Raw genomic sequence first — 14476 nt, forward strand, 5'->3', positions numbered from 1 at the left:
TATTCTCTCCAGCAGTGGTGGCATTGTTTTTGTGGTGGTAGCTCATTGCTGAAGAAATATAGCAGAGCAGCCTATATCTTGTAAGAATTTCTCAATCACTCTCTGAGAAAGTTGCTCGAAGGATTTGGACTGGTATTTGGGCCTAAGGATGTTTGGGCTGGGTATTCCTATGCGTTTTAGGACTTAGAAAAAACCTTGTGAGTCAGCTGACGAGTCCACAACAGTGTGCATCCTCCCAGGGTGCCTGGAGAATTCCCCACAGGCCTGTAGCCATCAGCAGCATCCCGGCAGACTCGAAACCTCCAGAGAGAACTGAACCGTTGGCACACAGCATCACAATATGTCACGGTCATCAGCAGTTAGTTCCAAATCAAGAGTCTTTATACATCAACCTAAGATGCTCCAGTCTGCTTATTCATTCACTATGCATTACTTACTCAAGCTTGCCAGAAGAAGAGGTCAAGTGTAATCTGGCGGCGAAAAGTCGAAAGTCAAATTCTTTTATTTTTTCCGTATTCAGAGTGTTGTGCGTATTGCAGAATGCAGAGTGAATCATTTGAAGACGTCTCATGAAACTCATGGTCTTAATTTTGATTTTAAGATTTTTGTACATTAAGCGAGTTATGATACAATTTTGTATTTATATTTCGTAAGTTAATATCTTCCTCTCTTTTTTTACATGGTTAAGCCTTCCGAATGTAGATAAACATTGAATAGTAAGTAGTATCTATTCATCTCTTTACATTAATTATCCTACAATTTGATGCATACTTAATGCTTTATGTTTTCTGTAACCAATAGATTTTTTTGGGGAGAGAAACTAAACTACAGTAGATAAACTGGCTCTCACTCACGTGTACAGTGTTATCTAATGGACACACACACGCTCGCTCGCTCACTCACACTCTCTCTCACACACACACACACACACATATTCAAAGGAGAGGGAAAGTGCGGGAGCTTCATACCTGCTAATAAGGATTGTAGTGTTGCTGTCACTGTTATTTGACTGTCCTGTACTGTATCAGTACCTTTGCCAATGCGGAAAAGAAACGTTTATTGAAGTCCTTTCCCACAATATCTTGCAATGCTGTAATATACCAGTATAGACACTGAAAATGTATTATAATGCACATTTATTTATGTACGTTTGATTTCACTGATTTTCTTCCATTGTAGCCAATGGGACACTCTTTTAGTACGAATTTCTGTGTACTGTGACAAATTCTATTTCCGACAAAATGTCTGTATTCTGAATCCAAAAGCGCTTTTTAGAAACCTTGCAGACTTGTTTGTTACTGCAAACACACACACACACACACACTTCTGCATCACACGCCTTTTTCTCACAGTGTTCCTCTCACCACAAACCTCCCGAACCATACATTTGTAATAATTGTTTTTTAACCATCACCAAAAATGATTGAAAATCGGCCTCAAATCTTCCAGAGGGCTACGCTAATGCGATATCCGTCTACAAAACGGCCCGAAGTGTCCAGTTGATTTAGCAACAGCCACATTGTAGCACCATTTGCATTTTCTGTCCCGATAAGAATTCTGTGTCTTGAAGTTTAAATCGTGCGGGATGTAAAATGTCACAATTCAATGCAGCCCCCAAATTTTCCAATATCCTTTTGTATGGTAGATCATTGGGTATATAGAGTCATGGGGTCAATGTTGGCTTTTATTATTTGTCCAGTATAACCTCCTTGATTTTCTGACTTTGCACTTCCAGTGGTCTGGCTGGTTAAAGGAATACACTGACCTTTTTGGGAAATAAGCTCTTTGATCGATTTAATATTGTGCAACAGGAAGCTCAGTACACGTTACTTGAGTGAGTTGGCGTTGTATCATCTCAAATACAAAATACAAACTGAAATTGTTACATTTTCTCCTTACAATGACAGACAAAAAAAATTATTTCCCATGAGGTAGCAGCTATTCCATTGGGTTCAATGGTTAAGAAAAAATATAAATAACCAGTCAGCCATTGTCTGACAAAGGATAAATAATGCTAATGAAATTACTTCAATATGTGAAAAAAAGACGGTGCGCTTGACTCACTCTCCTCACATGTGGGCTTTTCCAGTGCCTGCCATGACAAATCAAACGCACCTCAAGTCTGTCAAACGTTTTGAAGACTTTCAAACAGGATCTATTTTCCTGAGTCTGTTTCTCTGCTGTATTATTGGTTACTGAGCCACTTCTTGTGAATGATTGTGAAAGTAAACAAGTCATGGGATGTTAGGGGATGGTGTGTAGAGATTAGGGCATGTGCTTCATGCATCATTTTATTTTAATGTATGTTTTTGTTTTGTTTTTTCAACAAGAATTTATTAAAAAAAGGGAATAAGTCATTCGGCGTCTGATCTGTTCTGTTACACGTTTTTTTTCTCTCCGTAAAACAAAGGGCGTTAATTTGTGCCGCGATCCGGTACCTCTCACTTTTGGACTGCCTGTGTTCCGATTTTTTGGGCGGATCCGGCACCTCTAGTGGTATAAAAAAAATAGGCTACATTATAAAATAAAATTATCTTGACCGACCAATTTTAAAGCAATTTCACGTTCTTTACTAGTAAATTCGGGAGGTCAGGTCGTATTTGAACAAAAATCGAACTGATCGCGCTTGGAAGTCTTGCTGGGTAATTAGGTCAGGTGTGTTGCGTCAGTCAGACCGGCCGGGTCACGGGTGTTGCCGCGTGACACACTCGAGTGACAAGTGAAGCGTGAAGCGTGAGACAGACCACTGAAGCAGGAGAACAAGTGTTGTTATAACCGCGGCGAAATGTCAAAAAGGCAGTCGAATTTGCTATCATTTTTCAATGGGCCAGGACGGCGTCGTCAACAGCCGAGGAAGGCGAGTGCAGGTCTGCGAGCCATGCTAGCACTACCGCAGCTAGGCACCGGGAGGATAAAAGCGGGCCCCCGAACCTAGTCCCGCGGCAGCAGCTAGCCAGGTCCAGCCGCAGGAGGAGCGGGCCTTGGCGGCTAGTCGTTCCACGGCAGCAGCTAGCCAGTCGGATAGTAGCAGGGAGGAGATTGACTTGGAGGCTAGACTTCCCACCACAGCAGCTAGCCAGCGAGGTGTGGGACTTCCGATGAGGAGCAGCAGAACTTTAATTTAAAATAATAAATGTATTCAGATGGACAGGTTCCCCGTGACCAAATTCAACACAGTCCCCTATGTAAGGTCGTGGGTGGCCAAAGGTCACCGAACTGCGACAAACATTACAACGCGCAACAGGGAGGAGGAGGAAATTCAGGATTTGGAGGTGGTGTGGGGCGTTTTGAACAACTAGATGATAAGCACACATTTTCAGGGACGGCTGATATCAATGGGCTAGGAGGGCTAAGCCCTCCCTGTCTTTTACAATAAAGATGAGATTTTTATTATTTATTATTATATTTATCGATTAGTATTTTTATTTTATTTATTTTTATTGTAAAAAAACAACCTTGTATATGATATATATATTTACTAGGGGTTCAAGCCCCAAAAGGGCGAACTCCTATTGTTTTTGCTCTGGCAAAAAAAAAAAAATCCCCTCTTCCGCCGCGATGCAAATTCCTGTGAGTTGTTAAATCGCAGAGATCTGAAATCTGGCCCAAGACTACATATTGGTTGTAACTAGATGCTCCAGGGGAAGAAAAAAAAATCTGCCCACGGCAGGTACTACAGTGGTATTTTGTTCTTAGGCCTTCGCAGGCCATTTTAGGGCATTGTGACATCATCACCATCAGCCTTCCCTGTTTTTCTATTGCTGACTTTGCTCACCCAGGGCATGCAGCCAGACGGAAATGGAACGAAAGAAATGGAAATGATGGACGCCATAAGCTCCGGTAAGTTTTGCACAAATTAAAGTTTTGTTTCATCACATAACATAAGATGATCTTTCGTTACAAAGGCATGCGTTTCCCAAAAGCTTCTTAGCGCTAAGAAGCTTCTTTGACCCTTCTTAAGTCTCCCGTAAGAAGCCAACGAAGCCAACGCGTTCCCGATTGCTTCTTAGCCTAAAATTATCTTCCGTTAAGAAGGCTGCGTTTCCCAAAAGCTTCTTAGGGCTAAGATGATCTTTCGTTAAGAAGGTTTTGTAAGAAGGGTCTGGGGCATTCTTAACACCTTCTTAATGACAAAACACTGGCAGATCCAGCCGCATCAGGCAAAAGGAGATACTTGTGTCCACTGTTCCTCTTGTGTTTTTCCCTTTTTCCTTTCTTTCATGCACCCTTTAGTGTTTAAAATTGGGGAACACTTGAAAATCTCCCCTGTATGTATGGTTACTTGTGTTTTAAATGTTTTACCGTAGGCTATATTCCTCTAATCAGAATGGATTCCTTTTATAATAAGAATGTTGTGGATTTATATAGCACCTTTCACAGAACCCAAGATCACTTAAATTCTGTAGTTTCTCGCAATTTTGTTGTATGCTGTGTATATAAAGCAATTTGAACTGCAGTCCATGTCTGAAATAAATAATGTTTAATAGAAGAAGTTCTTGTTTAACATGACCACGATTAGGTTATTCTACAACAGTGTTTCTCAACCACTGGGTCGTGGCCCACTGGTGGGCTCAGAGTCAGAGTGCCATCTAGTGGGCCGCAGAGGACCTCTCACATCGAGATGGTGGACAGCTCCAGTTAAGATGCTTCTTAAGATCCTTCTTTAGCTAAGTGTTAAGAAAGCTGTTAAGAAGGCATTTGGGAAACACTTCTTTGGAGCCTTCTTAACTCCTTAAGAAGCTTCTTAACTCTTAAGAAGCTTATTTGTTGGGAAACTCAGCCATTGTCAGTCATGTCATAAGATGATTTTGGAGCCTGGAGATGTCGTCATTGTGCTACATCAGATGGAGCATGCCATTTTCCTAGCCTGGGTAAACCCAGCCTCCACGTGACCTCACATAGCACATAGATAGATAGAGGCTACCATTTTCCATAGACAAGGGGATACTCTGGTCGTGAAGATGAATATCAAACATGCTGAAGCTCTCTGCGGTTTTAAGAAGACCGTTCATACTTTGGACAAGCGAACGCTCATATTTACCTCGCAGCCAGGTGAAGTTGTTAAGCACAACCACATCAAATGTGTTCAGAATGAAGGCATGCCGATTTACAGGCAACCTTATGATAGAGGACAGCTTATCATTCAGTTCCAGGTGGACTTCCCAGAAAAATATTGTTTACCGGAGCATCAGATCTTCCAGTTCGAAAGGTTGCTACCTCTGAGGGAGAACATGGAGGAGGTAGATCTCTGTGAAGTGGTGGTCAGTCACAGCAGAGAAGCTGCAATAGTTCGAGTGACATAACTGATGACATGGCTGATGACATCACAATTGCTCGAGTGACATCACTGATGTCATCACATTTGGTGCTCGAGTGAAATCACTGATGACATCATTAATGCCATCAACGGAGCCACAGAGTAGTCTGCGACAGCTAGCACGGCTACTTCTCCTAAGTTATCGTCATGGTTCACGAGACCGGCTTTTACAACCTCTTGGGTGTAAATCCCAAAGCCACACCAGATGAAATCAAAAAAGCCTACAGAAAACTTGCATTGAAATATCACCCAGACAAGAACCCCAGCGAAGGAGAGAGGTTCAAGCTTATATCCCAAGCATATGAGGTGCTAAGAGAAACCTGTATGACCAAGGAGGGGAACAAGCTATCAAAGAGGGAGGCGTGGGTGGCGGAGGCTGCCCAATGGACATTTTCAACATGTTCTTTGGTGGTGGGGGGAGAACTCAGAGAGACAGAAGAGGGACGAATGTTGCCCATGACCTTTATGTTACACTGGAGGAGATTTACAGTGGAACCACCAGGAGACTTGGGCTCCAGAAAAATGTGATTTGTGAAAAATGTGATGGTTCTGGTGGTAAGAAAGGTACGTTGGAGAAGTGTTGGAGCTGTAAAGGAAGAGGGGTCAAAGAGCGACAGATTGGCCGCGGCATGTATCAGCAGCTAATGTGCACTGACTGCCAGGGAGAGGGTGAGAAGTTCAGCTCCAAGGATCGCTGCACAACCTGCAATGGGCACAAAGTGGAACGCAAGAAGAAGATTCTCAAAGTTCACATCGACAAAGGTATGAAACATGGTCAGAGAATTACATTCCACGGAGAAGGCGACCAGGAACCAGGACTGGAGCCTGGGGATGTTGTCATTGTGCTACATCAGATGGAGCATGCCATTTTCCATAGACAAGGGGATACTCTGGTCGTGAAGATGAATATCAAACTTGCTGAAGCTCTCTGCGGTTTTAAGAAGACCGTTCATACTTTGGACAAGCGAACGCTCATATTTACCTCGCAGCCAGGTGAAGTTGTTAAGCACAACCACATCAAATGTGTTCAGAATGAAGGCATGCCGATTTACAGGCAACCTTATGATAGAGGACAGCTTAACATTCAGTTCCACGTGGAATTCCCACAAAAGCTCCCACAGCATCAAATCTTCCAGTTGGAAAGGTTGCTACCTCCGAGGGAGGAGATGGAGGTGGTCTATGACGGGCATGGAGGAAGTAGATCTTTGTGAAGTGGTGTTCAGTGGTGGTCAGTCACAGCAGAGAAGCCATGGCCCCTGCAGCGAGGCTTGTGACGAAGACAACGAGGGTCCCAGGGGCGGGATGCAATGTCAGACGCAGTGATTCTAGTCCAGGATCCAAAAGTACCGTGTAAATCATGAGTTTATGTATTTTTGTGAAGCACAGGGCACATGCTTAAAATGTCATCTTTCTCCCAAGGTCATAGACTGTAAATTAGCAATACCAATGCCTTTTTTTTATCATTTGTTTGATTTTTCCCTGGTCATGAATATGCAAGTGGAATACTTATTGCAGGAATTTGGTTGGAATTTGGTTGTCCCAAAGTAATCACAAAGCTGTGTGTATTTTTGTGTGGTATGTTCTGTAGTTGTCTTTTTTCTTTTCAATAAAAGACCCAGAATGCAAAAAAATAATCAATAATGACATCGGCTGAGTTTCCCAACAAAGAAGCTTCTTAAGGAGTTAAGAAGCTTCTTAAGGAGTTAAGAAGGCTCCAAAGAAGTGTTTCCCAAACGCCTTCTTAACAGTCGAGAAAAATAAAAAAAACAGAAGGCTCTTAAGAAGCATCTTAACTGGAGCGGCTCACTTGATGGCACTCTGAGCCCAGCAGTGGGCCACGACTCAGTGGTTGAGAAACACTGTTAACACCTAATCATGGTCATGTTAAACTTTATTAAACATTATTTATTTCAGACATGGACTGCAGTTCAAATTGCTTTATATACACAGCATACAACAAAACAGAGAAACACTACAGAATTTAAGCGACCTTGGGTTCTGTGAAAGGTGCTATATAAATCCACAACATTATAAAAGGAATCCATTCTGATTAGAGGAATATAGCCTACGGTAAAACATTTAAAACACAAGTAACCATACATACAGGGGAGATTTTCAAGTGTTCCCTAATTTTAAACACTAAAGGGTACATGAAAGAAAGGAAAAAGGGAAAAACACAAGAGGAACAGTGGACACAAGTATCTCCTTTTGCCTGACGCGGCTGGATCTGCCAGTGTTTTGTCATTAAGAAGGTGTTAAGAAGGCTCCAGACCCTTCTTACAAAACCTTCTTAACGAAAGATCATCTTAGCGCTAAGAAGCTTTTGGGAAACGCAGCCTTCTTAACGGAGGATAATTGGAAGATAATTTTAGGCTAAGAAGCAATCGGGAAACGCGTTGGCTTCGTTGGCTTCTTACGGGAGCCTTAAGAAGGGTCAAAGAAGCTTCTTAGCGCTAAGAAGCTTTTGGGAAACGCATGCCTTCGTAAAGAAGCAATTGGGAAACGCGTTTGCTTCTTAAGGGGGCCTTAAGAAGGGTTGAATTAGCTTCTTAGCGCAAAGAAGCTTTTGGGAAACCCAGCCATCACCAATTGCTCGAGTGACATCACTGATGATCACTGATGACATCACAATTGCTTGAGTGACATCATTTATGACATCACAATTGGCTCTAGTGACATCACTGGTGACATCACATTTGCTCGAGGGACATCACTGGTGACATCACTGATTACATCACAATTGCATGAGTGAGATCACTGGTGACATCACTGGTGTAATCACAGATGATGTCACAAATGCTCAAGTGACAGGTTTGTTCACAGCCAAACACACACTTCACACAGCCCTTCACAATGAAAAGCCCAACACACAATTCACACATCCCTTCACACTGTCAATCACATTGTGGGCGGAGCCTCTTCCCACACATCACATCACCTGCCAATCAAACTGTGGGCGGAGGAGCCTCTTCCTACACATCGCCATGTGGATGTTGTCATCAGTGATGTCACTGTGAAGGTGTAAAGTACGTAAAATATTGCTGTAGTGCCCTACAAGGTATAGTGCCTGCCATGTGTGAAGTGTGTGTTGGACTTTTATTGTGAAGGGCTGTGTGTGAAGGGTGTTGGACTTTTATTCTGAAGGGCTGTGTGTGAAGTGTGTGCTGGAATTTATTCTGAAGGGGTGTGTGAAGTGTGTGTCTGACTTTTATTGTGAAGGGCTGGCTGTAGGAAGTGTGTGTTGGAATTTTTAGGCCGGTGCTTGCACTAGCACTGGCCTCTATGATCCCCTCTGTCGCAATGACTCCATACACGAGCCAGAAGTATCTCAAACGTGAGCAGCAGGTGCAAAACGATCATTAAATCAACAAGCATGAGATACTTCATTATACGGAACGTTACAATTGCAGACCCTATGTGAGTTATTTAGGCCTACTTAGCCTATTGCACAGACGTGTCATTTACAGTACAGTTATTTGTGTAAAAAAAGACTGGTAGGCTAAAGCAGAAGTACTGATTCAACTTAATTAGCCTACTCAATTAGCCAACCCCAGGGGGTTCCACTTTTTTTCTCCCACCGTTTTATGCAGAGACGGTTGTCGTCTAAACATGGCCTAAATGTCTAGGCATACTGTATGAGTCATATGATATGACATCATCAGTGATTTATGACAGAGACATTGTGGCATAATCAATGACGTCATAAATCCTTGCCTGCTGAGGCTATAAGTAGGAGGTTGCATGTACTATTTTCTGTCTTTCTTATTATTGATAATGGCAGTTACTATGTTGCGGCGTCGGGACGGAGACCTAGAGGAAGCACGGGTGCGAATAATCCCTCTGCCGTCTCTCAATTATGCAATTAGACAGATGAGACTACTGAGATGCTGTCATACACATTGTGACATTAAGTGTGAAACACATCAGCAGCGTCAGGCATGTGGTGGCAGGGTTGTGACGCCCCTAGCACACATTGGATTTGTTCTCCAGCTCGTCCGACCCAAAGCCATTGATAGAAAGTTGCATCAACGGAGAATCAAAAATGCAACAGGTCACATGAAGATCATGTGGTTCATGTAGCTCCCGATTAGGGATGGGCATCAATAATCGAAAATCGATAATTGATCGGTAAGGAATCATGTCAATCATATTTTTTGAAAATAAAATAGATCAAATAATGGATTTCACTATGTGGTCGCAACCAGATGAGGGCGCAATCTAACTAGTTTTAGGAGACCGAAAACTGAACAGCTCTGGGGGTGGGCTATGGGGGTGGTGCTACGGGGGTGGGCCTGACGAGAGCTGCTGGCCATGCATCCATCATCGGTACGTGACATTACTGATGTCACTAATGCAGAACCTCTGACCTCACTGTGACATACTCTCCATTCTGATCTTATCGTGCGTTCCTTTATCGCAAAATAACTGGGATGTGGAGGCTAAATGACGTCACATCCGTTTTGTTAGCGTTCCATTTGCAGAAAAGTTGAGCTGGGAAGTTCACTGTTCACTGGTCAGATCCACTCGCTATAGCCAGGCTAGCCATTGTTGATAACAAGGAATTTCGTGGCATTTTGCGCATACAAACACTGCAGCCTCATGTCCACACAGATAGAAGTAGGCCGTGCTGTGTGTACAGCTGATTTAATGAGACACAAACAAGACAGAAGTGCTAACTAGCATTTATACGATTATAACTACTGTTGTTGCGCGGATCAGCCATCTTGGATTTTTTTACGTCGGGGCTGCTGAGGCTCCTACGAGTTTGGAATGGGAAATACCAACTCTAGTGACGTCATGTCCCAGCTCATGAACTTTGAACCGGTAAGATTACCAGTTCCCAGTTACCTGTATAAAGGAATGCACGATTAGAGTGTAACATCCATCCATTGTGATGTCATCCACTCCAATCACGTTGATTTTGTGGACAATTGATTTTGTGGACCAACCAACCAACAGAGTGACTATGATGTCAGTCAGAGTGTGATGTCAACCACTCCAGAGTGACATTGATGCTGACCATGCATCATCATCGATACGTGACACCACTGATGACATCATTGCTCCATAATGTCCCTATCGCCCACTCCTTTGTGATGTCTTTGTGACTCCTTTCACGTCAAGATATCTGAATGGGTTCTACGAGTCTCCCCTTTACAGACATGCCCTCTTCATGCTAATCCCATGCAGTTCTTCGCAAAAAAAATGTTTTTGTTTCTCTTATTTTTCATGCAGTATAAATTTTCACCTATGTCTGCACCCCAGAGCCCCTAAATAATCTTGGGGATTCCATAAATTGGGTATGACTGAAAAGGCTGAGACTCTTGTGGATTCAATGAGGCCAATTTTAAGAAAAGTTGACCTCACTGTATGAAATGACCTATTGTGACCTCTAGGATAGTCAAGAGCCTCATGAAACTTTATCACCACAAAGTAGTGATGTCAGAAAACCTTCCCTGCTGAGTTTATACATTGGACAACTCTTGCATGAATCCCATCCAATAAAGCCTGAACCTGTGGCAACAAAACAGAGCATTGACCAACATTTGCATTTTGTGAGATTTTATTTTCAACAAGATAACCTTTTTACAAACTTGTAATAGATTAAATGCTCTTGTTTATCAAAAAAGAGGTATGCCCTGCACGAAAGCCATTCATGTTGGTTGTGATTTACTGAGAATGAGGCAACTCCCCATGTCTACATCAAGCAATAACTTTCCTTTTCCAACAACCCATTGCCCCCACTCACATCTAAGTCAGAGCAAAACAAGCGGCTACATGCTTTCTCCACCCAAGGGATCATACAAAAAAGAAACACAAAAGAAGCACAAAGTCCTACAAATGTAGAATCTGGTGAGAACAGGTGATACGGCAGTGTATGTTTATCCATAAAGGTCATCTACATTGAAAGGGGGGCCATCGCCAATTCCCCCCGTGCCTTGGCTGCCCCCTGTGGCACTAGAGGGAAACCTGAATTGGCCGAAACCACGGCTTTGCTGCAGCGTCTGTGCAAACATCTCATATTTGCGGATGTCGTTGTCGCTGACGGAGCGACGAGCAAATCGCATGGCCTCTTCAAAATGGTCCTTCCTGATCTCAGGCACAGGGTCGTCCTCCTCCACCTCCATAGATGATGGGTTGGTCTGCCTCTCCCTGTCTCTGCCGATCTCATTCTCAATGCACTCTCTGATGGCCAGCTTACACGCCCGCTGGCAGATCTCTGTGAGATCAGCTCCAGAGAAGCCATTGGTCATTTTAGCCAGAAAGTCCAAGTCCACATCCTTGCTGATTGGGCTCTTGCGGAGGTTGGCCTTGAGGATGTTGATCCTGCTCATCTCATCGGGCAGGGGGATGTAGATGAGCTGGTCCAGACGGCCTGGTCTCAGGATGGCAGGGTCGATGATGTCCGGTCTGTTTGTGGCTCCGATGATGAAGACGTTCTTCTTGCACGACATTCCGTCCATCTCGGTCAGGATTTGGTTGATGACACGGTCGGCGGCTCCACCGCCGCCGCCCACACTGCCACCACGGGCCTTGGCTATGGAATCCAGCTCATCAAAGAAGAGAACGCATGGGGCTGCCTGACGAGCCTTGTCAAAGATCTCTCTGACGTTGGCCTCAGACTCTCCAAACCACATAGTGAGCAGCTCAGGTCCTTTGATGGAGATGAAGTTGGCCTGGCACTCATTAGCAATGGCCTTGGCCAGCAGGGTCTTACCACAACCAGGGGGACCATAGAACAGCACACCCTTGGATGGGGTCATGCCGAACTTCAGGAACTTGTCTGGGTGCTCCACTGGATACTGCACCAGCTCCTGCAGCTCCCTCTTGACATCATCAAGACCTCCGATATCCTCCCAGGTGATATTGGGAATCTCAACCACAGTCTCCCTCAGAGCTGATGGGTTGCTCTGGCCCAGGGCCCACTTTAAGTCATCCATGGTGACAGCCAGGGAGTTCATGACTTCAGCGTCAATGGTCTCATCCTCGAGGTCGATCAGGTCCATCTTCTTTCTGATGGCCTGCAGGGCAGCCTCAGAGCAGAGAGCAGCCATATCGGCACCCACGTGCCCATGCGTCTCATTGGCGACCTGTTCCAGGTCAACATCATCAGCCAGCTTCATGTTCTTGGTGTGAATCTGGAGTATCTCCAATCTTCCAGTGGCGTCGGGAATACCAATGTCCACTTCCCTATCAAAACGCCCAAATCTTCTCAGAGCTGCATCAATGCTGTTGGGTCTGTTGGTGGCGGCCATAACGATGACATGAGCTCTCTGTTTCAGGCCATCCATGAGAGTCAGGAGCTGAGACACGATGCGCCTCTCCACCTCTCCATGAGTCTTCTCTCTCTTGGGAGCGATAGCATCAAGCTCATCAATGAAGATGATGGCAGGAGCATTCTTCTCTGCTTCCTCAAAGGCCTTTCTCAAGTTGCTCTCACTCTCTCCTGCCAACTTACTCATGATCTCAGGGCCGTTGATGAGGAAGAAGAAGACTCCAGTTTCATTGGCCACGGCTCTGGCAATCAAGGTCTTTCCAGTTCCAGGGGGTCCATACAGCAGGATTCCACGTGGGGGCTTGACTCCAATGGCCTTGAACAGTGCAGGGTGTCTGAGAGGCAGCTCCACCATCTCTTTGATCTGAGCTAGCTGCTTTCGCACTCCGCCTATGTCATCATAGCCGACCTCATTCAGGGACTCCTCCTCATCCTCTCTCCTGATGGGCTCTCCCTCACAGTGGATGACCGTATCAGGAGCAACGATGCAGTTGGGAGAGGGATCAGACTCCACCACCTTGAACTCCACAGCACGCATGCCTCCCCTGACAAGGAAAATATCACCTTTGTGGATTGGCCTGTAAGCCTCTCGAAAGTATGGCTTCAGGTAGACCTCAAACAGGTTTCCAGTAATTCCTTCTACTGTGTCATCTATTGGGAGAACATGGATCCTCTTTCCATACGTCACATCAGGGCATGGCTGAATGCTGATGACGTCCCCCAGTCGGGCCCTCAGGTTGTTGCGGACAACCCTGTTCATGCGGACCTTCTCATGAGAACACGTTTCATCAGAGAGCACAATGCACACAGTCTCACTCCTCTTCTTTCCTTTCATCAGCACTGTGTCTCCACGGAAGAGCTGCAGCTCATCCATCTTGGTCTGAGAGAGGGAGACCACGCTATTGTCTTCATTGATGCATTCATCAACGATCAGTCTGTTAGGCCTGCTCTTCTGTATTAGAATTGCAGTGGATAGATCATCATTTGTGAATTCCCCTCCCGTGGCCATGGTTGTCGACCTGGATTAACTTTTACAAATAAAGAAAATCTCACTAAATGTTGAAGTGGCTCTAGTGGCTCTCTACTCGTTTCTCAACTTTCAGTTTAAATGTATAACCTCTATGGGGAAGGATTTATGACATCACTGATGATGTCACAATGTCTATGACATCATCAGGGTCTGTCATATGAATCACTGATATCACTGTATAGAATTGGTGATGTCACTAGTGATGTCACTCAAGCACTCGATGATGATGTCATCAGTGATGTCACTCGAGCAATTGTGATGTCATCAGTGAGTGATGTCATCAGTGAAGTCATCAGTGATGATGTCACCAGTGATGTCACTCAAGAAATTACAATCTTACTACAGTACTAGAAAGTGCTCAATAAACCATGGGTGCACTTTTTGGGGGGGTGTGGCCAAACCCATGCCGACTCATGTGCTTAGCATGCAGCGCGCTCAACCGGAGTTTCTCTGCCTCAAGCCATCTTGTAAATTTCATCACTTTTTATGTTTCAAAACAACTCATCAAAGGACTGCATTTGAAAACTATCCAGCTGGCTAACACTAGCACATTTACAGAAATGTTGATTATACATTACATTACATTACATTACATTACGTCATTTAGCAGACGCTTTTGTCCAAAGCGACTTACAATATCACAATTTGTCAACAGTACAGAAAACACCTATGCAACACAATCAATGACAGCTAAAGCTGCGTTCACACCGACCTATTAACGTTTTTCGCGGCATCGAGTTTACATACAAAGTCAATGCTAACAGGCGATTGAGCGTATATTCGCCCGGGAGAAAGATCGCTGGGTGTCCGAGCGACAGAGACAGAGCGATAGGGAGAAAATTCGCTCGTCGCC

The 14476-nt window shown here is 44.4% G+C and overlaps 2 pseudogenes across 2 annotated transcripts; one reads left to right on the plus strand and one right to left on the minus strand.

Moving 5' to 3' along the window:
- The first annotated feature begins 5464 nt into the window (after positions 1-5464).
- Positions 5465-6640, plus strand: LOC310788669 (dnaJ homolog subfamily A member 4 pseudogene; annotated as a pseudogene). Its single transcript has one exon. The product of its transcript is annotated as a dnaJ homolog subfamily A member 4 pseudogene (transcript).
- A 4559-nt stretch (positions 6641-11199) lies between these two features.
- Positions 11200-13602, minus strand: LOC310788656 (transitional endoplasmic reticulum ATPase pseudogene; annotated as a pseudogene). Its single transcript has one exon. The product of its transcript is annotated as a transitional endoplasmic reticulum ATPase pseudogene (transcript).
- Positions 13603-14476: the final 874 nt, after the last annotated feature.

Source organism: Poromitra crassiceps (assembly GCF_964638095.1).
Source record: "Poromitra crassiceps genome assembly, chromosome: 13".
Lineage (NCBI taxonomy): Eukaryota > Metazoa > Chordata > Actinopteri > Beryciformes > Melamphaidae > Poromitra > Poromitra crassiceps.